The sequence below is a fragment of the Lissotriton vulgaris genome, chromosome 3_2 (genome assembly GCF_964263255.1).
Source record: "Lissotriton vulgaris chromosome 3_2, aLisVul1.2, whole genome shotgun sequence".
NCBI classification, from domain to species: Eukaryota; Metazoa; Chordata; class Amphibia; order Caudata; family Salamandridae; genus Lissotriton; species Lissotriton vulgaris.
In genome coordinates, this window is record NC_141690.1 from 77646974 (window position 1) to 77672967 (window position 25994).

A 25994-nucleotide genomic window follows, 5' to 3' on the forward strand; every position below is an offset into this window, starting at 1 on the left:
AGAGGAAAGAATGAGGAGAAATAAAAATATTTCTCCTTGTTGCGCCTGCTCTGGGGAGGCATAAGATTTTGGTGCTGACTCATGTTTACGTGAGTAAGTAAATCTGGGGCAGCTTCAAAATCCATTGGTGCTGCAAGGGAAAACTCATAGCAACGCCCATGGAAGGCATCGAGTTCATTGAATGACATTTCTCACATAGTGTGGGCTTCCACTGCGCAGCTTCATAATGCCTTTGTTTGTTGATGAATTTTCTTTTTTTCTGTTCGATGCAAATCTTTTAAAAGCAATTGTTGTTTAATTAACACATTCATGGCATGACGTTCTATAACAATTGTTTTTTTTAATTGAAAATCACCTTCTTCAACAAATTCCTGTGTAATCCTATTGTGTGTCATCAATACTCCTACAATCATTAGTTGAAGTGAAAGTAGAAACCACCCAACCAAAATTAAGTTCCCCATCTGCCTAATGTGATGTTTAGGCACCCCACACTTTCAGGACGCTTCTCCTGCGTCTATTTAGCGACCCTTGCAATCTATGGGGTAGATGTATCAACATACCCTTTTTCGATTTCTAAATAGCGATTCTTAAGGAATCGCTATTTAGAAATCACATAATGGGATGTATGTAATAATTTGGAATTTTTTTTGCAATTTCTTATTCTTCCTTATTTGCGAATTCGCAATTTGCAAATTTGCAATTAAGGAATAATTTCCCATTCATTCCTATGGGCCAGGTGGCCCATAGGAATGATTGTGAAATAATTCTCAATTTGCGATTCGCAATTTGCTAATCGCAAATTGAGAATAATTTCAAGGGTGCAGGGGTGTCTCAAGGACACCCTGCTGCACCCCTGAAATGTACATGTGTGTGCATATGGCACACATACATGCCCAAAGGGCATGTATGTGCATCACATGCCACCTTCACAAATGCCAAATTGTGCATTTTTAAAAGAATTTGCAAATTACCACCGACTACAAGTTGGTGGTAATTTGCGATTTCTTAACCTAAATTCGCAATTCCTAAATGCTAACCCCTAGATTCATCAAAGTCCCGATTTGCAAGTCCTTAATAGCGATTATTAAGGAATTGCTATTAAGGAACTGCAAAACGGGATTCATGTAGGAATCGCTAAATAAATTGCGATTCCTACACATTCCTTATTTGCGATTAGCAAATTGCTAATTGCAAATAAGGAATAACTCCCCATTCATTCCTATGGGCCTGCAGGCCCTTAGGAATGAATTGGGAGTTATTTCTTATTTGCGATTAGCAATTTGCTAATCGCAAATAAGGATGCGATTTCAAGGGTGCTAGGGGTGTCCAAAGGACACCCTGTAGCACCCCTGAAATGTAATCTACATTGGTGTTGCGCACAGACATGTTCAAGGACATGTGTGTGGTGTGTGCAACATGCAACTTAGAAAAATGCATTTAAAAGCATTTTGCTAAGTTTTCGCTATTTACCACGCGGTTTGACCTCGCGGTAAATAGCGTCCCGAAATTGCGATTTCGCAATTTAAAAAGTTTAATGAATTGCATTTAAGGAATCTCAAATAGAGATTCCTTAAATGTAATTCATCGCAATTTAGCGAATTCGCAATATCCGATTTTTGCATTTGGGATGATGAATCCCAAATGCAAAAATTGCGCTCGCAAAGGGCCAGATTCTCAGAATTTGGCCCTTTGCGAGCCGATTTTTCAATGATGAATCTACCTGTAAATACATAGCATTTAAGGAATAGCAAAATTGCGATTCCTTAAATGCTTAAGCAAAATAAGGAATCGCAAATTTTTGCGTTTCCTTATTTCGCGAATTTTTGTTACATGTCAAACCATGCAAAAAGACCGTTTGCGATTGGCAAACGCCGGAATTCTGCGAATTCCGGCCTTTGCGAATCGCAAGCGTCTTGATACATCTAGCCCTATTTGTTTATGAACATTTTAGCACCACATAGTTTAATGTCTTCCTACATTATTTAATTTGAAAACTGCATATTTTTATTTTTAGAACAACAATAAGGCTAAATAAAGCAGTTTCTTGTCTTTCAGTCTCCTAGACAAGGTTTACATTCTAAGAGTCGGATTTCAAACCTGCAGTCCTGGAGGCTGGGATTCACTTTAATATTTCAGGGAGTTCAGATGCCGCTTTAAAAATGCCAGGTCAGCGGAAGGATGCGTACAGCTGTCATCATCTGAAGCTTTCTATGAACTGACAGCCGCCATGGTCATGTCAGGCATCACCTATGACGTTGAGTGCGAGATGCAGAGCTGTTGTACCTCCGATGTTCCGTAATGGGAGCAGTTCTTCTCAACCTTGATCTGAAAGTGTGCACCATACGCTCGGCTCGCGAATGATGCCGCTCCGAAGTGAATTTGTTTGTTGCGCTCAACCAAAGGAGATAAATCAAACTGTTCGCTCTCCTCAGGCGCATCTTTCATATTTTGATTGAGAAATGCAGGTATTTTGTGATAAGTCTACCGGCAGCAAATTCTTTTGTTCCTAAACCGGTAACAAATGACATTTTATAAGCAACTTGTCTTTCCAATAATGGAAGAACATAGGCATGTTTTCCTTTCGCGAACAGACCAGGTATTCTGTGTCTGAGATATTACCTTTAGAAGTGACATAATGGAATTTAGTGTTATTCCCACATCATATTCAACTTTCATTGTTTCGAGTTTAGCGGTTCAATAAATCATCTTTTATATACTCGGGCAGGACAGAACGCGGCACGATCAGCGTTGTGGACACAGTGAATTTCTCGGTGCCCCATTCCACTGAACCTTTCAGACAGCAAAACAAAATTCAGCTGGTCAGGTATATACTTCGACCTGTAAGAAATGTTTGGGTTCATTTAACAAGCAGGTAATTACGAGTGTGCCAGACAATTATGCAGCGTTTACTGTACCGCGTAATTAATTACAAGATGGGATGACTCCCACCCCCATACGTAATTTCCCCCACGTACATTTCAGCAAGCAAACGCTGCCTCTGTATCCCAGGGTGGGCATCTGCCTGGAATGCAGAAACATGACGGTCTGCATGTTGTTTTCTTTTTAAGGCTACCTCCAGGAATGGTGTCACTTAATGCATGCGATAAATTCTGACCACTGATGTATTGGATTTTAACGGGTGCCATAAACGTCACAATTTCCTCCAGGGCACTCATTATCAGGACCATTGTGAGTGTTACCAATGTAATTAAATGACAGTATAAACCGTTAACAATAATATAAATAATGACACAGTGGCCGCGCAGATTATGATGTTGGTTTAAACAGTGGTGCTTGCACATTTTGATTGAAAAGAACTTTATTCAATCTCTGTTGCTTTTCTATCTTGCATAGGTTGTCAGCAGCTGTGGCACCCACTCTTTATATTATTTCACCCCTTTCCTTGTTTCATTTGAGTCTATAAGGACAGGTTCTAGAAAACGAACGGAAAAATGTATCATATAAATATCAATGCAGATAATAATTGATGTTACATACAAAATATTTAATTATATGTTAATTTTCTATGGATTCGTAAGGTGTTTCCTTTTTTTTAAAAACATTTTTTTATTAACAAACTGATGAGGAAGACATATCAATGTACATATAATAAGAAAAACATTGTTTACAAAGTAAATGTAACTCGTTCCTTAACGATAACTTGTTTCAGTTTCCACTTGCAACACGTTGCAGCGTAATTCATTTTGTTCATACAGAAAGCAAAACAGCAAAAAATATAGTTGTATACAAAATCAACAGACAATGTTAGGTAGCCACAAAGCCTTCATATAAAATTACCCCAAATTTTCTCAATTTTTTTTAATGAGCGAACTCCTCTAGGTTTTGCTAGCCCAAGCTCCATAGAGTGAATTTAATTGATTAGTGACCACCATTCCCAGATGTTAGGGGGTTTGGGACAAATCCAAGCTCTAGCCAATGTAAGTTTAGCACAAGATATGAGAATCGTTACCAGAGCAGACTGGGGGAGGGAGACAGGATGTATATCAAGTAGTACTATTGAAGCAGTGAGAGAGGGTAGAAAGATCTTTTTGATTTCCAAAACTTTATGTACTTCCTCCCAAAAATCCTTCAGAGTTGGGCATTAGAACAGCATGTGTTCCAAATCTGCTGCGTCAGCGAGGCATTTGGGACATTTGGTACGATCGCCTTGAATATTATTAAGGGATCACTTGGAAATCCTTTCCGGTGTATAATATAACATGCACGTTGTTCGAAACTGTTGCAACCTTAGGCTAGATGATCGTACGGATTTGTTGATATTAGATAGAGAGCATGTTTTTTGTTTGGGTGTTATATTTAGGCCCATTTTGCTGCTCCATTTTTCGGCTAATTTTGGACAATCATCGGTTTTGAGAGCGCAGAAATGCTTGTAAGCCTCACTTATCACTGATTTATTTTTAGTAGAGTATAAACAGTTCCAGATATCACAATCTAGGATATTGGATATTTGATTCTTCCTTATTAAAAAGTCATGTATTTGTAAGTGTTTAAATCTCATTGTTTCCGGCAAGTCATACAAAATTTGAATTGTGTAAAAATCAAAAAACCCTTGTGCGCCATATAAGTCTCCCAAAACATTAATTCCCTGAGCAGACCATCTGAGGGCCATACCATCGTTGATAATCCCCGGAAGACCCGGGTTGCCCCATAGCTGCAATTTTGGATGATAAAAAGAAGTATTACAGTAGGCAAGAATATTGACCCATATCCTAACAATATCTTTGGCGGCCTTAAATTTCACCCTCTTGTAGTAATTAGGGTCGTTAACTCGGAGTAAAAACATGTTTGAGTCAGATTTTAGCAAAAAAGAAAAAAAGGTGTCTTCATTATGTAACAAGGACCGGAGACGCCTGACAAATGAGGACCAAAAGTACAGCTTAACATCGGGAAAGTTTAGACCACCCTTATGCGTGCTATTTTTAAGGAGTTTCAACGATCTTCTAGCTTTTTTGTACCCCCAGATAAAGCGGCTAAATATTCCATCTAATTGCTTAAAAAAAGAGTTGTTTAGTGCTAGTGGAATGGAGTGAAAAAGATATAAGAATTTAGGTAGTACCTTCATTTTAATGAGATTGAGTCTGCCAATTAGGTTCAAAGGCAATCTGTGTCACTTTCTTAGCAATAAGGTAGTAGATTTAATTAATTCGTTATAGTTGATATTATTTATTTCTCGTATTTTAGATGTAATTTTGACACCTAGGTATGTAGCGATTTTGCAGATCTCAGGGACCTTTACCACTGGTGCATGATTAGCTATGATTTGTGTTTTGTTTATATTTAGCTTGTAACCGGATACTTTGCCGAATTTACAAGCCTCAGTGGTGATCCCTTGTAGTGCCTTAATAATATCAGGAGAGTAGATGGCAATATCATTGGCATATGCCGTAATTTTTAATACCTGTTCATTAGACTTGAAAGGTACAATTCGGGGTTGTGCCTGAAGGGCATGTAAAAATGCTTCAAGTGAAAGGGCAAATATTAAGGGTGATAGGGGGCAGCCTTGACGGGTGCCCCGAGAAATCATAAAATCTGAGGAGTCTGTCCCCCATAGCTAATACGGGCAGAGGGGTTATCATATAATGCCTGTATCCACTTTAAAAAATGTCCTCTAAACCCCATTTTAATCATAACGTGCCAAAGATAGTCCCAACCCACTCGGTCAAAAGCCTTCTCGGCATCCAGCAATATCATGCCGAGTGGGGTGGACTCAGCCACATCGAACGCCGTTATGGCCATATTGACGTGAGCGGTAGTGTCTCTCCCAGTCACAAATCTGTGTTGCTGCGGATTATCTATTTTGGGCATAAGAGGAGCCAGCCTAGTTGCTAATATTTTCGCAAATATTTTTGCGTCGGTGTTAATCAGAGAGATGGGTCTATAAGACCCCCTCTCTTCCTTTGGTTTGCCTTTTTTAAGAAAGAATATTATTTTAGCTCTATTCCATGAATTGGGGGCCCTTCCAGTCACCCCAATAGATTGTATAACCTGTAGTAGTAAGGGTACTAGTTCCTCTAAACAAATTTTATAGATCTCTAGAGGAATGGTATCTTCCCCTGCTGCTTTTCCTGCAGGTAAGGCAGCAATAACTTAGCGTAGTTCTTGCCCTGTAATATCTTCAGACAGTGGGTCTATTTCTGAAGTATCAACTAAAGTTATTGAGGTCTCATCTAAATAATTCTGTATTGTAGCTACATTCGTGGTAGATTCGGGAGTGTACAAGGTCCTATAAAAATACACAAATTGTTCCAATATATCATGCGGCTGGTCCAATAGCTTGTTATCAGAGCCTCGGATATTAGCGATCATGGTGCTAGCTCTATCTTCTGCCACTTTGTACGCCAGGATTTTGCCAATTTTATCCCCACCCTCATATTGTGCGATCTTAAATTTGTGTATATTGGCGCTGTTTTTTTGGATAAACGTTGCTTTCGTTTCAGATTATAATTGGCCTAGTTTAAGACCTATTTCTACTGCCGTTGGCAAGTTTAACCATAGCGCTGAAGCCAACTGTTCTTCCCGGGCGGCAATACTGGAAATCAGGGATTCACTAAGTTTCCGATGCTCAGAATTTTGTCTAAACACGTATTCCTGCGTGAATCCCCGGATGCTTGCCTTGCAGGCGTCCCAGACCGTATTACATGTGGCAGAATTCTGATTAATTTCTATAAAATCAGTAAGATGAGTTTTTAACTGTGAAATGTAAACAGAATCTGATGTTAAATATCTGGGAATAGAGAATGGTCTAGGACATGTGCGAGTGTGTGGAGTATCAAATATCAACATTATGGGGTTGTGATCTGAAGAAATTCGAGGACATACCTCCATTAGACTAATATTCAGTAGATTAACATTAGCTAGAGCCATGTCCAACCGAGAACATAGTTTGTGGGGTGCGGAGTAATATGTGTAGCCAGGAGTGTTTGAGTGTAGATACCGCCAAGCATCTCTGATATTATGAGTGCGGCATAAATCTAAGATAGAAGCTCTAGTTTTACGCATCCGCTGAAAACTCCGGGGCCTAGTAGTATCTAACTGATAATCCATGATGCAGTTAAAGTCCCCCATTATAATGAGCTCCCCCTCCCAGTCTAAAAGTTTTACATTTAAATAGTCAAAAACCCTAGGCTCATCTTGGTTTGAGCCGTACACCACACAGAGAACATATTTGTAGTTTTCAATGTTCATCTGAGCAATGACCCATTTACCGTCTTTATCGTAAGCAGTTTGCAAAATTTCTACCTTGAATCTTTTATCCTTAAGAATTGCGACCCCTCTAATTGAAGCCCCAAAAGTAGAGCAGATTACAATATCATATCCTAGTTGACAGAGTAATTTTTTATCCTTGCCGGCTACATGCATTTCGGATAGCAACATAAGGTGGGGATTATGTAGTCTCAGCTCTTACAACACAAGACGTCTTTTATTTTTACTGTTTAGCCCCGCGACGTTCCAAGCAAGACATTTTATTTTATGCATTTAAAAGCAAAAAAACAGCATAGTAATAAACCAAGTGGACATTTTCTTTCCTTAAACTGCACAAAAGTGAATATTTACTCATATTTTTATCCTTAATAGCATGTCTCCCAATCAGATTGAAAAAACATTTTTCCAGATTTTTACCCCCCCAAACTCCCCACCCTGCGGAGAGCAAAAATCTCCCTCCCCCCACCCCCCTGTCTCCCACCCAAACCGGGGAGGGACCACTCTTCAGCTTCAGCTGCCGTTGAAGAGGCAGCAACTGCGGCAGACCACCTGAAAGGACCCCACCACCCCCTCTGAATTATTTTTTTTTAAATAAAGTTGCCTAAGAATAACTATTCCTAAGGACCAGAAGAAAAGAAAATAATCATCACCCCCTGTAACTTAGTCTCCTTAGCTATTGTATCAACATTGTTATAATTCTAACTAGTTATTGTAGTAATTAGAGTCTAACTTTAGCTTAAGCTGGATAAAAATTGCTCGGCTTCTCTTGTGTCATTAAATAAATGTGTGAGCCCGCCTTTAATAACTTTAAGACGGGCAGGCTCCAGGAGAAAAACCTGCCCCCCCCCCCCATAGATTTAATTGGGTCGATCAATTTACGTAGTTCCAACGTCTGCCCATAGTGGCTTTACTAAGATCAGAGCGAACAAACAACAGTAAATTCCCTATATTTATAGGGACATTAGGTCGTGCTTTCTGCCAAACAGCCTGTCTCAGTAAAAAATTGCCCAAAAAAATGAGAAAAGGACGTGGGAATTTACTCTCTTTGTTCTTTTGAATTAAGGGTAAGCGGTGTACCTGCTGAATTTGAGAGTTCCAGTCCCAATCTGCTAAGTCTGGACCAGCTTTTTGTACTAAACCAACGAGAAAGGCCCTCGGGTCTGAGCCTTCAGATCCTTCCAGTACCCCAAAAAGTCTCAGGTTTGATCTTCTCTGCCGGTTTTTCAAATCCTCAACTTTCAGTTGAAGGGACGTTATCTGAGTATCATGTTGATTTACTACTATATTAATCCGTGAAGCTATTTCCTCTACGCCCACTACTCGGTGCTGCAACTCTTCGATATCCTGCGAAACCCCGCTAAAATTAGAAGTCAGTTCTTGTAGAGAGGTCTGCAGTTTGTTATTATCCACCCGCAACTGTAAATAGTGTTCTTGTGTTTCTGCACGTTGGTTAGTTAGTATTTGAAGGATAGAATCCAGTTGGGAAGAACTAGGCTCTTGTTTATCTTCATCTTCGAGATCTTGAGGTAAGATACTTTTATCAGTCATAGAAGCGGCTAAGGTTGCTGAAATTAAGGCAGTAGGCAAAGGTAAAGTATTATTGTTGGCAGTCATGTAATTGGTATTGTTTCCCCCTTTCCAATCTATGGCTAACGACTTTGAGTTGGTAGACACAGACAAGCCACTAATTGATAGGATTGTTGGACTGGGTTCTAACAAAGACAAAGACATTGTATCTTGTTCGGGCACTGCAATTAGTGATGCATTAAGGGGTACACCTAAAGTGTAATTCTCTGGGGGAGTGGAGCAGCCTGGAAGACCCAAAGTGGGGTCAGAATCCATAGGGCTTGTCCCAGATAATCTTAATGTCATACTCTTTACAAGCCCCTTCGCCTCTATCCATTTTCTGAGAGGGCTTTTATCGGTAAGAATTTTCTTAGTGGTCGAGATATTATTTGTGATCAACCGATTTAGAGTGGTACTAGTTTTCCCCCCTCTTTTAGCTTTGGGCTTAGTTTTCAGTTTGTGCCTTCTGGACGCCAGAGATTTCATTGTATTTTCAGACGGGTCAACCATCTCTTCTTCCGTCTCGCTTCATATTCTTCATAAGAGCCCGGGTCAGCGCTCTCCTCTTCCACCCCTTCAGAAGTGTGACAAGCCTCTTTATTAGATGGCCCGGTATCACTGGTTGCTACATCTGCAGCCAATCCGGGGTCCCGATTTGATGGTGGTTCTGTAAGCTTTGCAGAACAAGGGCTCACATCATACGTCTTACCCTCGTTGAGAACCGTGTTATTTATTTCTTTGTTTGCCATTTCTTTTGTTTTTCCCAAATCACGGACCATTACTAAATCATTTGGGTCTCCATTTGTATCTGAATTTAAATCGCCATCAGCCGTCAAACTCTCTTCAGTTGTTGTTACTACTTCTGTAGATAGTATCAGGTTAGAGTTTGAGTTTATGAGAGACTGTATCTGAGTTGGAGCTGAAACTTTGTTGTCGAATTGTGGTTCTGCTACAGGTCCTGTGATTTCCACTGTGCCTGCTACGGATGCGGCGATTGAACCTGCCGGGAGAGTTATGCAATCAGTTTCACCGATTTCTCCAACTTCGCCTCCTGTCAAAGATCCCACTAAAGCCCCCAGCTTAGCCCTTAATTTAGCAGTATTTTTTGCGGCTTTTTTTAGTGAGGAGCTAGAAAAGGTCAGCGTTGGGGGCATAATAGTGGCTTACCGGCAGCTATTCATTCTGTGCCCTTGTCTCCCGACACCGCCGCTGCAGAAGAGTTTCCTTTAATGCCGCCTGATGCTATCTCTCTCCCCAAAGAATCAGAAGCAGAGAGAGTCGAAATGTCCGGAGGCGCCGCTTCAGTTTCCGTTACTCCTGTCGTGGAGGGAGGGGGTGCCAAAGCTGCCGTTGTCTTCGCATCCGTAGAGGGGAGGGGGAGCAGCAGCGTTGGTTTTAGTGTTTCGAGTAGTGCAAGGCAGATTCTTCGGTGACATTTTGTGAAACCACCAAGCACGGGCAGCGGGTTGAAGACCTGTCCAGCCAAACTCCGAGCTAGTGAGCAGGCTACGGATTGTGTGCCTGATCGAGTACCTGATGGTCCGTGTAAAGTTTAGGAGCCAAAGCATCGGTAAACATCGGTAAATTTCAGTTTCTGCGTTTCTTATTCAAACGTTTCAGGGTTTTCAGGGTATCACCAACATTATATCTCGTTACTTCGTTTTCCCGTTTTCCCTGGTTTCTCGATCAGAGGGAGTGAGGAGCTCCAGGTTTAGCTGCCGCTTGTCCACGTCCTCACTCCGCCATCTTGGTGATGAATGTAGTGCCCATGGCCTTTGTCCTAGTAAGACGTTTCCATCAATTAGTTGACCCAAAAACAATATTCCCTTTACATTTGCACCATTTGTCCCAATGTAAAATAATTTTGCATGGAGCACGTAAAAAGAATGACTCAACTTTTTCTTCACAATGCTTTGATTAAAACATGTGACTACACATTTGTGTTCGGAAATTTATTTAAATGGTCTCCAATGAATTATATCACACCAGGTCTCAAAACCCTGGTGATATCATCAAACAAATATTGTAGAATGGCTAGTGTTGGTGATTCTTAAAGGTGCAGGACTGGGCAAAGTAAGCCTGTTTGAACCTCTTTTTCCTCTTGCACTGGATGAGGCCTTTGAAACTCTGCTCAGTGTTATTTGTGATACACATTTTTTTTGTCCTCATCCCATCAATAAGCGTCTGCAATTCTTATGACAAGCTGTCTTAACAAACTGTGCGCCCTACGGCTGCTGCATTCGCTTAGGTCAAACCAGACCAGACCCTTTGTTGGTAGCTTGGTGTAATCATAGGACTAGGCAAAACCAGGGGCAATTATACCAATCTGAAATCCGACCCCCAGGACACAAGGGCTTGCCAAATGTTCACAACCCTCTCACTTTCTCCTCCTTTGTCAAGGCGGGCCATAGCGAATGCAGCTTTAAGCCAGTCCTCGCACTTTGGGGACCATGGCTCTTTCCATTTAATACAGATCTTTCTCTGGGCTAACAATATTAGGTATAATAACAAGCTTTTATGTTTCTGCTGGAGGAGCTCACCTGATACACGGTCGTCCCCAAAAATACTAATTTACCATTAATCTCAATTTTGACTTTAAAATGCCGCATAAAACCTCTCCCACTCCCTTCCAGTAAGCTCTTCGATAAGGACATTCGTAAAAAATATGAATAACGTTGGCATTCAGAAGATTGCATCTTGGGCATTTAGGGGAAGATAGTGGTGCGAACGTAGCAATTTTTGCTGGCGTATAGTTGAGTCTGTTAATGACAATAAAATTGTTCTTCTTTAAACTGGCTGGTTTGACAAAGTTATAAAGGCGCTTCAGAGAGGGTTCATACAGATCCTCAATATTAGGCTCAAAGGGGGACTGGTTCCAGACTGCATGCTGCGGAGGATAATCCAGATCTTCAGCTTCCAAGAACTTCCTATACCAGATAGAGACTTCTTTTCTTTTGAGATGTACTATTTGCAGGGACTGCTCCATTTCCCAATCACTTCTTATGTCCGCCTAATCTGCTAAGAACCAAGAGGCTAGTTGTAAGTATTTAAATCTAGAAAAACTACTCCCAACCTTTGCTCTTAACACCTCCCAGGGGTGGGGTCCATCTGGAGATATAAGCTCTGACCAGATAGTAATACCATCCCTTTTTATTGGAATTGCAAGGCTATCCTTCAGAAAAAGCGGGGTTCCTGGAGAGTCCCAGATCGGGGTGAAATCCGAATAATACCCAATCCCCCATCTTACCTCATACCATAAGGCAAGAGTGGCCCTGAGAACTTTCGGACACACCAGTTGAAAAAATGTTTGTGCCCCAAATTTATACAAGAAGCCTTCTCCTCCACCCTCCAGCTTAACCATTTCACCCAATAGCCTCCCCCAGGAAGACTCTTCCAGTTTTACTAATAGCATCCGGGTGGTTTTAAACTGGAAGGCCACAGAATAGCAACCAACATCTGGGAGAGCCAGCCCCTCTTAATGAGCCAACATCTCAGCTTTTTCACAACAATCTAGTTCCCTTATTTCCCCAGATAAAACGTCCGATCTTACTTTGAGTTTTGTCAATTTCTTTACTGGGGAATGTAAGAGGGATCGCGTTGAAGAGATACTTAGGCAGAATGACCATTTTTACCAGGTTGACCCTGCCATAAATTGTTAGAGTAGATTCTTCCATCTGGAAAATAGGTGGTCTATCTCTTTAATGATCTTGTTTAAATTGAGCTGGGGGATTTTATCCAAATCCGTAATAATAGTGATGCCCAGATATATGAACTCTTTACTCTCAGTACCTTCCCAATTATTAATATTCCAGCACATTACCTCTGTTTTGGAAGTGTTGGGTAGATATCCTGAGAGCGAACCGAATTCCTCCAACAATACTTCAACCCTCGGTATAACCACCCCAGGGTCGTTGGTATATATCAACAGATCGTCGGCGCAAAGGGCCAACTTACAACTATATTGCTGGCATTTAAAGGGGGAGATTGAGTCGTCTAATATTATTGCTTGTGCCAATGGCTCTATGTAGAAGTTAAATAACAGGGGGGAGGTAGGATAGTCCTGTCTTGTTCCTCTTTGGATGTTAACACTAGAGGTCAACATACCATTTAGAAAAATCTTTGCAGAGGCTCCCTGATAACAATTGATCAGGGTTCGGATAAAAATAGGACCAAAACCCATAGACCTGAGAACCTCCCAAAGGTATACCCAGCAGACTGTTGAACACCTTGGCCGCGTCGAGAGCCACTAAGGCCAAGTGGTCCGATCTTTCCACGGCTAAGTTGATGTTACCAATTAGCTGGTGTGTTTGCTCCTGGATATATCTCCCAGGGAGGTACCCCTTTTGGTCGATATTTATCAAAGATGGGGTCAACTTGATCAGTCTCCCCGCCAGAGCACCCATGAAGAACTTATAGTCGCGTTCAGCAGGGAGATCCGCCAATATGAGTCCTCTTTTAGATCCTTCCCTGGTTTCAGGATAAGCACTATGGTTGCTTCTTTCCAAGACCTGAGTGCCTGACCTACAGAGCTATACACAGAGTTGAAAAAGATACCCAACATCTGGGCCAATTCATCCAAAAGAAGTTTATAGACCTTGCAATTGTTAAACATTTGTTGCGAGGTACTTTGCATTTGATGTGGTGAATGGTAAATATGCCTTTCAAACTTCTGGGGGTTTCCATCAAGCAAAAAGACACCACTGTATTGTTGCAACACAGAGGAGATTTGTGCCAAAAATGTTGTTGGTGCAAATTCAAGTAAAAGGTGCACTCAAGTGGATTGACCTTTCGCCCTGTGCTAAGGCAATACAAGAAAGACAGTGAAGCACAGTAGGCCTCACAAGGATGACCAGGAATAATATGATTTGCAAACCATCAAGGTGTATTAACAGGACAGCAAAGTTGCACATTCAAATCATCCAAATTAGTTATAAATCAGAGGTCACCTGTTAAAAGTGTTGTTCAGTATAATTCAAGCAATTCAAAATAGCAAATTGAAATACAAGCTGTTTAGAGTTACTTAAGCAAATTAAGCAAGTTTGTGTTTCCCCTGAAGGCAAACTCTCTAACAAGCTAAGAAGTCAAGTAAATTTGGGCAATCAAGCAGAAGGTTAAGTGCACCTTGTCTCACCCAATATGGCCGCTTACCAACTTGTCCGTCCTTTATTTTTATGCCCAAGCACGCCCTGCGACCGTAGACCAATTAGATTCCTCCCGCTCATTCATCCTCAACCGCCTCCCCCCACCCGAGCATGCCAAGAAGCAGACCGAACTACCGACTAACCCGGTAAGTTTCAAGCAGCCCGCGGTTCACCCACTTCGGTTTTCTAAACCTGCACAATTCTAATGGCCCGTGTTTTCCAACAGGTAGAATCCTGGCACCATCGGATTACGCTATTGTAATGCGGTTCAACTCAATTTTGCCCGATTCTGGTAAGAATCTTCTCACGGTCATTCTATCCACCTAGCTCGCGATGGGTTTCCTTATCTAACAACTCCCTCATTTAACAGGGCTTACCTGCCTTCATAAGGCTACCACCCCTTTGCCTGCATCGGCTGATTGTATCGCCCTGGTAAGCCTGATAGTAAATTTGCGTATTCCCACCATAGCCTCACTCCATTTGCACAAACCACCCCTCACAACTACGGAAATCACTTAACCAGCAACCCGCACTCCCCTCATTATTGTCCTAAATGCACATGCTTTCAGCTGTCTACACACCATTCTCGGCTTCACTCCCCTTCATACCACTGCGCTGACCACAATATAGGCCCAATTAAGGAATCACTTCTTCGCTCTGCCCGCATTACTGCCCATACCACTGCGCCGACCACAATATCGGCACATTAAAGGAATCACTTCTTTGCTATTCCCGGATTACTGCGCCATCCACTATACCAACACAATTGAGGATTTTCCACACGGTCCTAGTCATACTGAACTAAATGAGTAGCAGCCTCCACCCCCTTAATCATGCTCTCACGGCACAGAGCTTAGCGGCTCTAATGATCCTCGTGTAAATAATGTAATTAGGCTCACTACTCACCTCAAGTCACCTGATTAAGTATGTAAATAATTCTATGATTCTGTTTCTAAAATGTATATATGCTTTTCTCCCAATCTCTCCCTCAGGCAATTAGAGGCTCAATAACGTTAAGGCATTAAATAAATGTCCTGATGATGGCCCCCATGATTAAGTAGGGGGACCGAAACGCCGTCGACCTGTCTAGCACCCTATACAAAACTTGATTTATATGTGATGTAATGGTGCTTTCTTGATACTTCTGAATTTTAAACAGAAAACGTTACTTTTGCCTTAAAAAGCCCTTCTATGTTCTTAATCTACCTTCTGTATTTGATCTGATAGTGTTTGGGCACAGGCTTGTGCACCACACTGGTGAATTGTTGAAGGTATTCTTTCTGTATGAATCATTTGTTCATTGAGTAAATTTGAAGACCTCTGTCCGTCTGGATATGTCGTTCAAAATATAGATCTGATTCTGTCTATATTTATTGTTTCATATATACTTACATGCATGGGACCAATACACAATGGGAGCATGAATGGATGCTCCCAAGTTAACATTGTTGCTTCTGGAGGACCAGGAGGAGATAAAGGGATGAGATCATGTTTGAAGCATAACCCCTGCATCTATTAATCAATTCATGTAGTTCACATGTTTATTAACCTGACCTGCTGTAATGAGTGAGTCTTGCCAGAGCAGAGTTATAGACACACAGGAGAATGGGCATGGTACAGCACACACATAAACAACTTTTGTAGAACTAATTCAGAGAGGTCATTGAGGGTATAACACGTATAGCAAACATTTTCATTTATATGTATGTCCCCCCCACCCCCCCTGCCCCGTCCGGAGCAAACCTCAAGTGGTTTGGAGTGCCTCTGCAGCGAATGAATGCAGAATAAATTCAATTACATTTGCATAAGTGAAAATCTTTATGAATGTGTGAGGAAGCGACATGAGTGCATTTGAGGTACTCACTGTTATTTTATGATTTTGTCCAGAGGAAACCCTTGAAAAGTATTTAATTTTGGCTATTGCTATTCTGATATATATTGGATTTGACTCTTAGAAATAAGTTAATAATTGTGATTTTTATAAACAATTGCTAACAAACGAGAGGGTATGAAAAGATGCTAAACTGACCGAACCACGGGGCATATTATCAAGCCTGGGCGATAAAATTATTGCCGCTTTATCGGCAGGAAACTGCTGCTAAAGTGTCGATAATGGGCTTGTTTTATGCTCTATGGAATTCCAATCAAAGCTCATGTTAGATGTGAAGGACATCTAACATGAGCTTCGATTGGAATTCCATAGAGTATATTATCAAGTCCATTATCGCCACTTTAGTGGTAGTTTCCTGCCGATAAAGCGGCGATAATTGTATTGCCCTGGCTTGATAATATGCCCCATATCTCTCTTTTCACAATGTTTTATAATTAATGAAGTTGGGCATCTTGCCAGCCGTCTCATGTCTCAATCTGCTGTCATTTGTGGAAGGAATCTCGTTTTTGGTCGCTGCTTACTCATATGGTGTCGCTGGTGGAGTCTTCTGTGGCAATTAAGGGCACCTCTCATATCTAAGACATGTGTAGAAGTTTGATAGTGACTATTTTTGTGTCTAGAGGAGCTGAAGGCAGGTTTTGTGGGTAGTGTCCTAGGATACATAAGGTCGGTAGCTCTTAGATGCTTTTGCATTTCTCTGTGTGCTTTAGTCACCTCTAGATGACACTTTTGCATCCAGATGCAATACTATATTGGCTTTATGGAATGCTGTTCTTACATGACTAGTGAAAGTTTACTTTTGTGCACAGTTTCATATGTCACTGGCAGTGTACTGTATTTTGAGGTCCTGTGGTGTACGGGGTCCTGCAGATTCAATCATTCAATCAATCAATCAGTATTTGTAGAGCGTGGCACAGTCACTATCTAGGCGCTGGGGTGGGAGGTCTCCATTAAATAGCAGGGACTTAATGAAATGGCATGAAAAAACAAACAGAAAAAGGCAAAACAGAGGGCAGAAAAACTAGGGAAACAGTTGGAACTCCGTGACCTCAGCCACAGGTGTTACAACATTGCAAGCCTAACCACTCTTGCTTTAACCATGACTATGGCTTAACCATGCATATGTGTGGTTAAGGCAATGCGCCCTCTAGTTGCTGGCTGCTGCACGGATGGCAACAGGAAGTCATCACCAGGAATAGAGCCGGGGTGAGGTAAATGGGACTGAGCTGGAAAGGTTACTGGGCTGGGGAGGTTGGGCTTGGTTGTCTGGGCTAGGGGGGTCTGGGGTCGTTTTCTACGCTGGGGGTTCTGGTCTAGTTTTCTGGGCTGTGGGCATCAGGGGTAGTTTTCTGGGCTTGGGGGTCGGATAGTTTTCTGGGCTTGGGGGTTGGGTAGTTTTCTGGGTGGGTTGGGTCGTTTTCTGGGCTGGGGGTCTGAGGTAGTTTCATGGGCTGGCGGGGTCAGAGGTAGTTTTCTGGGCCGAGGAGGTCGGGGTTGTTTTTTGGGCTAGGGGGTCAGAGGTAGTTTTCTTAGCTGGGTTAAGGGGTAGTTTTCTGTGCTGGGAGGTCGATGGAAATTTTCTGGGCTGGGGGTCACAACTGTTTTCCGGGCCAAATGGGTCAGGGATAGTTTTTAGGGCTGGGGGGTCGGGATAGTTTCCAGGGTTTGTGGGATTGGGTATAGTTTACGGTGCTGAGGTATGGTTGAGTGTTTTTTTTTAAATTAGGGGTTAGGGTATTAGACCTAGAGGCAGTGGAAGGGGGTCTGGGGTAGTTTTCTGGGCTTTGGGCATCAGGGGTAGTTTCCTGGGCTGGGGGGATGGGATCGTTTTCTGGGCTGGAGGGTCTGGGGAAGTTTCATGGGCTGAGGGGGTCAGAGGTCGTTTTCTGGGCTGATGAGGGTGGGGTTGTTTTCTGGGCTAGGGGGTCGGGGTAGTTTTCTGAGCGGGGGATCAGGGGTAGTTTTCTGGGCTGGAAGGTCGGGAGAAATTTTCTGAGCTGGGGGTTATGACAGTTATCCGGGCCGAGTTGGTCAGGGGTAGTTTTTTTGTGCTGAGGGGTCGGGTAGTTTTCAGGACTCGTGTCATCGGGCATAGTTTACGGCTCTGGGGTACCGTCAGGTGATTTTTTAAATTAGGGGTTAGGCTAGTAGGCCTAAGGGCAGTGGAAGGGGTTGGGGTAGTTTTAGGAACAGCACAGAGTGTGTGAGTGGGTCAGGGAAGTGTATGTTAAGGGAAAGGGTTTTAGACTTCAGGAATTGGTAGTCAAGGAAGTGTTCAGGGCTTAGGGGAGGGCGGGTCATTTTTAAGACTCAGGGGGGTCAGGGTAGTTTTTCAAAATAGGGGTTTGGGTTTTAGGCCTAAGGCCAGAGGAAAGGGTTGGTGTAATTTTAGATGCAGCGCAGGGGGCTGGGAGGGGGTCGGTAGTGTTTGTTAAAGGTTAGGGAAAGCGTGAGAATTGGGAGGGGGACAGGGTATTTGGACCTAAGGGTGGGGGTCAGGTATGGAGTTTATAGCTTAGGGCAGGAAGAGGGGTTTCGCGGCCTTAGCTATGCATACCCCTTTATCATTCATCCCTTTACCACGAGATTACACGGTAAATGCTTGCGTGGTAAAGTAATACATGGTTAGGATGCATTCATGGTTTAGGCTGTGTGGTAGAGGCATGTGCGGTTTAGCCATGCGCGCCTTTATCATACAAAAGAAAAAGGAGCAATCAGAAAAGGAAAAACAGAGGGCAGACCATTTAGAAGAAAAGGCAAACGAGAGGGAAGAAAACTAGCAGAAAAGGCAAAACAGAGGGCAGAAAAGCAAGAAGAAATGGACAAAAAGACAGCAGAAAAACTAGCAGAATAAGGTAAAACAGAAGGTAGAAAAGGCAAAACAGAGCAAAAGAGGGGAACAGAGGGCAGAAAAACAAGCAGAGAAGGCAAAACAGAGCAGGAAATGAGCAAAGGAGGCACAAACAGAGGGCAGCATGTAGACAGGCAGCAGAGGGCGGAGGGCAAGCTGGACAGGAGAACTGTCGCAGGTGGAGCTGGAAAGAGGACACTGTGTGACTATTTAGTGATAAGTCATTTTTGTTAGTGTATGTATGTGTTTGTGTGTGGGGGGGTAGCATTACATTAGGCTGGTGGTAATGTTGTGACTATATTCACAAGTGGCCTTCTAGATGAGGAACTTGTGTATATTTAATTATGAACCCTAATGCCGACCATAATCCTGTTGACGTGGAATGAACCACAATGATTGAGGTTAGTGGTATGTGCAGTGCTGCCTTGCTCTCCACTTTGTGCTTAGCTAAACTTAGATGGATATGCCCTACATTTTCAAGGGCAATTGGATTCTAACACATTTGTCCAGGAGCAGGTAATACCATTACTCCACAAAGCAGTGGTAATTAGAAAGGTATAAGCAAGTCAAGGTCAATGCTAAATTCTTCAACAGTTAAGTGTTTGCCAGCAAAAAAAAGTTTTAGAAGTGGAGGAATAATACAATGTTTATTATAGCCCCAAATGAATCAGATTTAAAAATGCCTTGTTCGCCGGTGTTAGTATGGAGTACTTTGCTTTCGGGCTCAAGCCCAATTTTTAACCATCCAGTAATTTCAATAAAATTAAGAGGTGGTAATATTACTGACAGCTATGGTTGAGGTATTTAAAAGTCCTTTATCTCTGGGTAATTGCAAAAGATAACCTTGTCACCTCTGGTTATTTACACATACTAAAGCTGCCTGGCCCAGCTGCTAGAATCGTTTAAAGACATTGCTGGGAGATGTGCTGTCTTAGATCATTGTAATCTACAGGTATTTAAAGCAGTAAAATGCGGATCATTTCTAGTAACTACATAACTGGCTATATTCTCTCTCCAAGTCATAACTGGTGGATTAGAAATGACCCCTTCATAATTTATCAATCAGCAACAGTACCATGGGTATCTTTACAGACACAATGATGTTTTCCATTGGCTGTATGGAGTACTTAATCCCTAGAAACGTTGGTCTCAAACAAACAATCACATGATGAATTTCCCAGATACGTATGAACGTTACCATTTCAGGAAGCCTCATGAATTTCTACTTCCTCAAACCAGTAAGAGTAAACAAACACAGTCTAAAAATGTTGCATTCATTTTAATAGACAGTAAAGTAGCTTGAATAGAAGCTAAGGCCAAATCATTACAATGTTGGCAAATAAGAACATAGTCCAGAGTTTACCTTTGCAAGATTAAATGATACGTACAGTGTTGAAGAAATAAAAAAAAATGTTCTTAACAAATACTAAAATAAACATTTAGGGGCCGATTATGATGGTGGTCGGAAGTGTGTCCAACCAGCATCATAGCGGAAGTGGAACCACCTGACACGGAGTCAGAGGATCTGCTTCCCAGATTACGAACTGACCACTGTGTTGGCGGTCGGATCCTGTATTTTTTCTATTGCGGCTTATGCTGCTGCTCGCAGCACAACCTACAATGGAAAAGATGCAGAGTTTAAACATCCCTGCACTGTGTGGCTGGCACCATGCCATGCCTGCCACACAGTGAAGGGATGTTTATGGTGCCCCCCGGCTTTATTGCTAGGGCCCCCAACGTCAATTTCTGCCTGCCTTTTTATTGTGGGCGGACCTCATGAAAGGTAAATTGCAAATAAAAATTATAATCACAACAGCAAAGCCAAAGCTGGCTCTGAGGCCATTTGGGGATTATATGTGTGACCGATGCCAGTCTGTCAGAATTGGAGAGGTATTGGCCTTCAGATTACCCTCTGACCGCCAGTAACGTAATACGGTGGTCGGATGGAAACGTCTGATATCGGGCGGAAAGCCTCCGATGTCATTTGCACATTGCGATTTGCTCCAATTTTCAGCCAGAGCATACATATTTTTACAGTTGGATGCATCCATGATGGGAGGCCTTGACACTTGACAGCTTTATTGGTGGTGATCACGAAGGGCCCTTTGAACAAGTGTGCAAAGCCATTTTTCGCTAGTGCACTTTCACCTGCACCTAATCCCCTGAATGAAGTTGATGGCAGGGTTGACTGTGTTCCATGGGCAAAGCTCATGATACCTGTGAATGGAAGGTCCTGCTACAACTTATTAAAGGACAGCAATAATCCAAGACTGTCATCAGCCAAGAAGATAAGGGTATGAAGACAGGACAGGGAGTGTCATCGGTCTGCCCAATAGCACCTCATTTGGGCTAAGGCTTATGTTTCTATTAGCAGCAGCTTGCATACTCATGAGAGCAATGGGTCAGGCCACTTGAGGTCAGTCTCTGAACAGGTCTTTGTAAGTTTATTTTCAAGCACCCCATTATTTAAATCAACCTTCCCAAGTGACTGGGAGAACAGGCACAGTTAAAGTTCTGTTGTATTTGGAGGACCTTGCAAATGTCATTAATAATTTGGGCAGTGAATCAAATTCATTTATCCCTATTTATGGGCGATATAATCCCAAATCTAGGAATAAAGTCTTTTGAGCCGTCTTGTTCTAACTCATTCGCATCCGCAGAAAGCATACAATTAATGAGGAACACATTTTCATAATTGCAACATTAAGGCATGTTAATGAAATCCACTTGTATATTTACAAATGGGACCCATAGTAGTGGTTGGGCAGCCTTTGTAGTTCTGGCTGTGTTCACTACATTGTGGGCTTATCACAGATGTAACAATATTGCTGTGGCAATGTGGAAAAATTTTAGGCAAACCAATCTTTTTCCACAGCAGAAATCATGCCCCCTTGCTGACATGCACCATTCCTGATGCGCATGAGCAAGGTATGGGAACACTATCCTTGGTGCTACCAGCAGCCATTTTGGGAATGCCATAAGAGGTCCAAATGTAATGAATATTCCTTCCACCTCCACGTATTCCCTTCCAATGCATTAACTTGTAAATTAGCAACTTCTTGCATGTTTGCCTTAGGGTTATACTAGCCGTTGAATCAGACAGGGCATTTACTTATGTAACTTCATCATTGGCAGCCTGGGGCCTGCACATTTTATGGCAGCAAGTTCATAGGGGCGGCTACTTAGAGGACCAGTTTCTTCTACAGCTGCTCATAGTAATTTACAGCCCCAAAGGCATAACAACAGGCAGTGTAGATTGTCGTGTTTATATCTAGGACCCTAATTCGATATTCCCAATTTATGCCCTTGTGAAGTTATAATCAATAATATCCTGATAAAGGCAGGAGAATCAGATCCATATTCGATAATAGCCCATGCAGTTCATAGCACAGCACGGCTACTCCATCGACTCCTAGAAAGCACAATGCGTTCTTTAAACAAACCAAGCCTCCAGCAGCCCGGTAAATCCCCCCTGCTTTTGTTTTGATTTGAACAAGAACTCCTGAAGTCCAGAAAGAACTGTTAGTTCTTAGTGATGTCTTATGTCTAACCTTACATCAAACCCGGCACCTTACAGGTATAAAATACCAACAGTTGCCTTAAGCAAACACACAGTGGTTTGGAGCAGAGTGGCCATCTACTTGCCCGAGAGCCCAGCTGATGCGAGAAGTCCACGGAAGCCGCCCCTCCCGTTTGACGCACTGAGAGAGACGCTGTCTTTTTCTCCAGCGAGAAAATCCAGCTCCGGTGTTTCCAGCCTACGCTTGCGGGTGGCCGGCAGATCGAGTCCTGAGGAAAGAGATACCAGACCTCCCACATTCTATTACCAAGGTACGAAGCTGACTGAAACCTTAAGAGAATTCTTGATGCAGATTCTTGGCAAAACAATCTTAAACAACTTAGCTAAAACTAATACTTACTAATCCCTTCCCAAGTATTAAGCTTAGGTCAGGTAGACCGGGGTAGGCTTAGTTAGAAGCACCAGTTGAGTACGTTAGTCAATGTATTTATGTATGTATATATTTTATCCATTTTAAAGTATCATATGGCTAAGAAACCATATCAATGCTTTTACAGTATTATTTCCTAATACTACTTTTACTGTACACACTTTACTTTATTATAAGTATTGCAATTGTGGCAATTCATTTCTCTTGCATGAGAAAGAAGACTGCTCAATAAATAACACCTTTTATTGAAAACGCCTGTCTCTCTATTTCTCTGTACTCTGATGAAACTAAGTATGCACGGTAGACTGAGCGAAATAGCTGTCTATTGTTTTCACACGACTCTAGAGATACACTCTTATTCTGAGGGAGCAAAGTTGTCATGTTTATGCGGTTGTCGGAAACTGAATCCCTTCTTGTCTGAGCCAGGGAAGTTCATCCCTCCCTATTAATTCAAGAAAGTTTCCAGTGGCCTCTGAGCTAGCTGGCGCAAACCTAAATTAAGTTTAACATAGTCAGTAGAGACCTAGATGACCTCAGTCCTATGTCTACACTGCTGTTTATGTTATTCCAATGAGCAGAGCCTATTATAGGAACTACAATACATGGTGCCCAACTTTTGGTAAGGCGATAATCTGATGCAAGACACTAGAGTAACTCAGTCGTGCTTTTTCACACAGAACCCTTTTCCCGTAAAAACTCCAATAGACGTCTGGAGTGGGTGAAAGGTTAATAACCGCCGGAACTTAGTAGGAAGAGATTCCTATGCATTAGTTTTTGGTTTGATCAACATTGAAGGATACAGTGTTCCAAAATATTGTGCACCTAATCTTTGTTTCCTTGGAAACCTGATCTGCAAACTTTCATTAAACAGAATGTCGAATAACGGCGACAGCAACGAAACCGGTGGAGCGTTAGTAAATGCGAATCAACCGGGTTTCGATTTTACAGGGTTTAATGAAAATGAACCGGGTGCAATTATCATCCCGGATAATGTAAGAAGAACTATAACTCTTAAACTTATAGAAAACGGACTGACACCATGAGGTGGTACAGTCATATTCGTGGTAGGGGCACATGAATATCGGCAGACAGAGGTATTCTATTCATGGATACATTTTCCAGCAGCACACGCTGTGACAAAAGACTTCCACTATTACAAAATAGAGGAACCCCCAGGAGAATACACTCCTTTCGAGGGTATAGAAATCCCACTAAATTACCAAGAGCACCTGCTCTGGTTTAATGGCGCCCTAAAACATAATAATCACATCACCAGGCTCGGTCCACTAGGTAGACCAGGAGCAACGTGGCCGGTTCTAGCCCGCTACACACCACATCTAGACATTGATAAAATGTCAGTTCCTGAACTTTAAGCTCAGCTAAAACTCTTGATTAAAATACATAGACAATTGGTCCATTATGTCATGTGGACTTCAATAGTCCAACCGACAATTAATATTCCACAGCAGACCCCTCACCAGGGGGACACAAACAAAATCACACCACAGAACATACAATCAAGTCTTGGTAAAGTACCCATAAAATGGGAACAAATTCCATTCTGGTTAGCACAAAAAATTACTCAAATAGAGGCAGTATTTCCAGATACTACTCCTACTGAGACACACAGAATTCTGACTATCTGTCTTCCAATGGGGATCGCACCATATGTGGAAGACTGTGACACTTGGGGCACAGTCTTTGCTTCGATCTACACAAAAACACATGGTGTCCCGTCTATGGCAGAGATACCACATGTACTAAGACGGATTCAAAATGAATACGGTCCAGAACCTGCTTTAACGCTGGGTATGAAATTACTGAAAGACTTCAAGCAGGTCTCGGCTATATTATTAGCCAACATAAAAGTAGAAGCAGCATCTGTGGCGATCCGCCAAAAATTGAAGGAAACAGATATAGCAGACCAACCATTTGAACTCGCCAGAATCATAGAAAAATCCTATGAAGAGCTAGGAAGAGATAGTTTGGGTGGGAAACCGGTAAAACCCCAACTAATTGAAAATCCTGAAAAAATATTTATTAAAAATAATTTAGGAAGTCCAAAAAAGAGTTGGGATGGTAATAAACAAACCACTCCCTGGGAAAAACATTTCCAGTACAGAGGAAGGTCTCCTCAGCGTAGGGAGAGATCTCCAGGCCGTGAAAACAAGTCTCCCCAAAGGGAGCCCTCTGAAAAAAGATACAACCTTAGAGATAGGGATAAAAAAAGGAAACCAGACAGATATCAAGATGTTGATACACGTCCGTCTCGATCCTTCTCACTCAATCTTTCTCGATCTTCCTCACAGAAATCGGAAAGAAGAGGATGGTCGGAACACAGAGAAGAGTACGTCAAGTCCAAAGTCAAGGAACCTGCTCACCAAAGCAAAAAATTACAATTTCCTAGAAAGAAGGTAGCATGTATTAAAATTAAACATGCCGAGAATTCTGAGGACACAACTGAAAAACGGAGAGTGGGCACAGACAATGCTAGACAGCGCAGCAGAAGTGACCATAGCTCGCAAGATCCTGATGAATCTTCTGGAGACAGTGGACACGAATGAATACATTCAGGTGGAAACTGAAGACACACGAGTAAGTGTGCCCCATAAACTATATGAAATAACATTACGTACAGAGGGAGATAGAACTAGGAAAATAAAAGGTCTTTTTTGGGAAAAACTTTCTAAAGGTTATGACATCCTGTTAGCTGAGAAAGACTGGCCACCAGAGTTTGTCAGGGAATGCCCTCATGGCGAAGAAATGATTATGCATGCCTTCTCAAATCATATTCCGATTCATAAAAAATACACATTGGCAAGGAAATGGGCAGTGGCCCAAGCTCCTGCCTTATATAAAAATCATGTAGGATGGGATGAGGATTCTCCTCACCACAAAACCCAGCCCACTGCGGAAAGGCAGTACCCAGTTAAACAAGAAGCTAAAAAGCAAGTCAGGGAGATCCTAGATCAACTTGAATATCAAGGGGTGATCGAAACATGCACCTCTCAAATGAACAATCCTTTGTTTCCTGTCTCCAAGCCAGACGATTCATATCGTCTATTTTTGGACTACAGACACCTTAACTCCTGTTGTAAAACATTTGCAGTACAAAACTCACATAGTGCAGCACTAATGAATAACATTGTGCGCAAAAAATATAAAACGACATTAGATATCTGTAATGGATTCTTCTGTCAAAACATTGTACCTGAAAGCAGGTATTTGACCGCTTTCTCAATAATGGGATCGCAAAAACAATTTTGCCGACTCCCACAGGGATTCAAGAATAGCCCAGGATTATTCTCAGCTAGAGTAACAGAGTTACTACAAATATATGATGATGAAGCATTATCATATGTCGATGACAT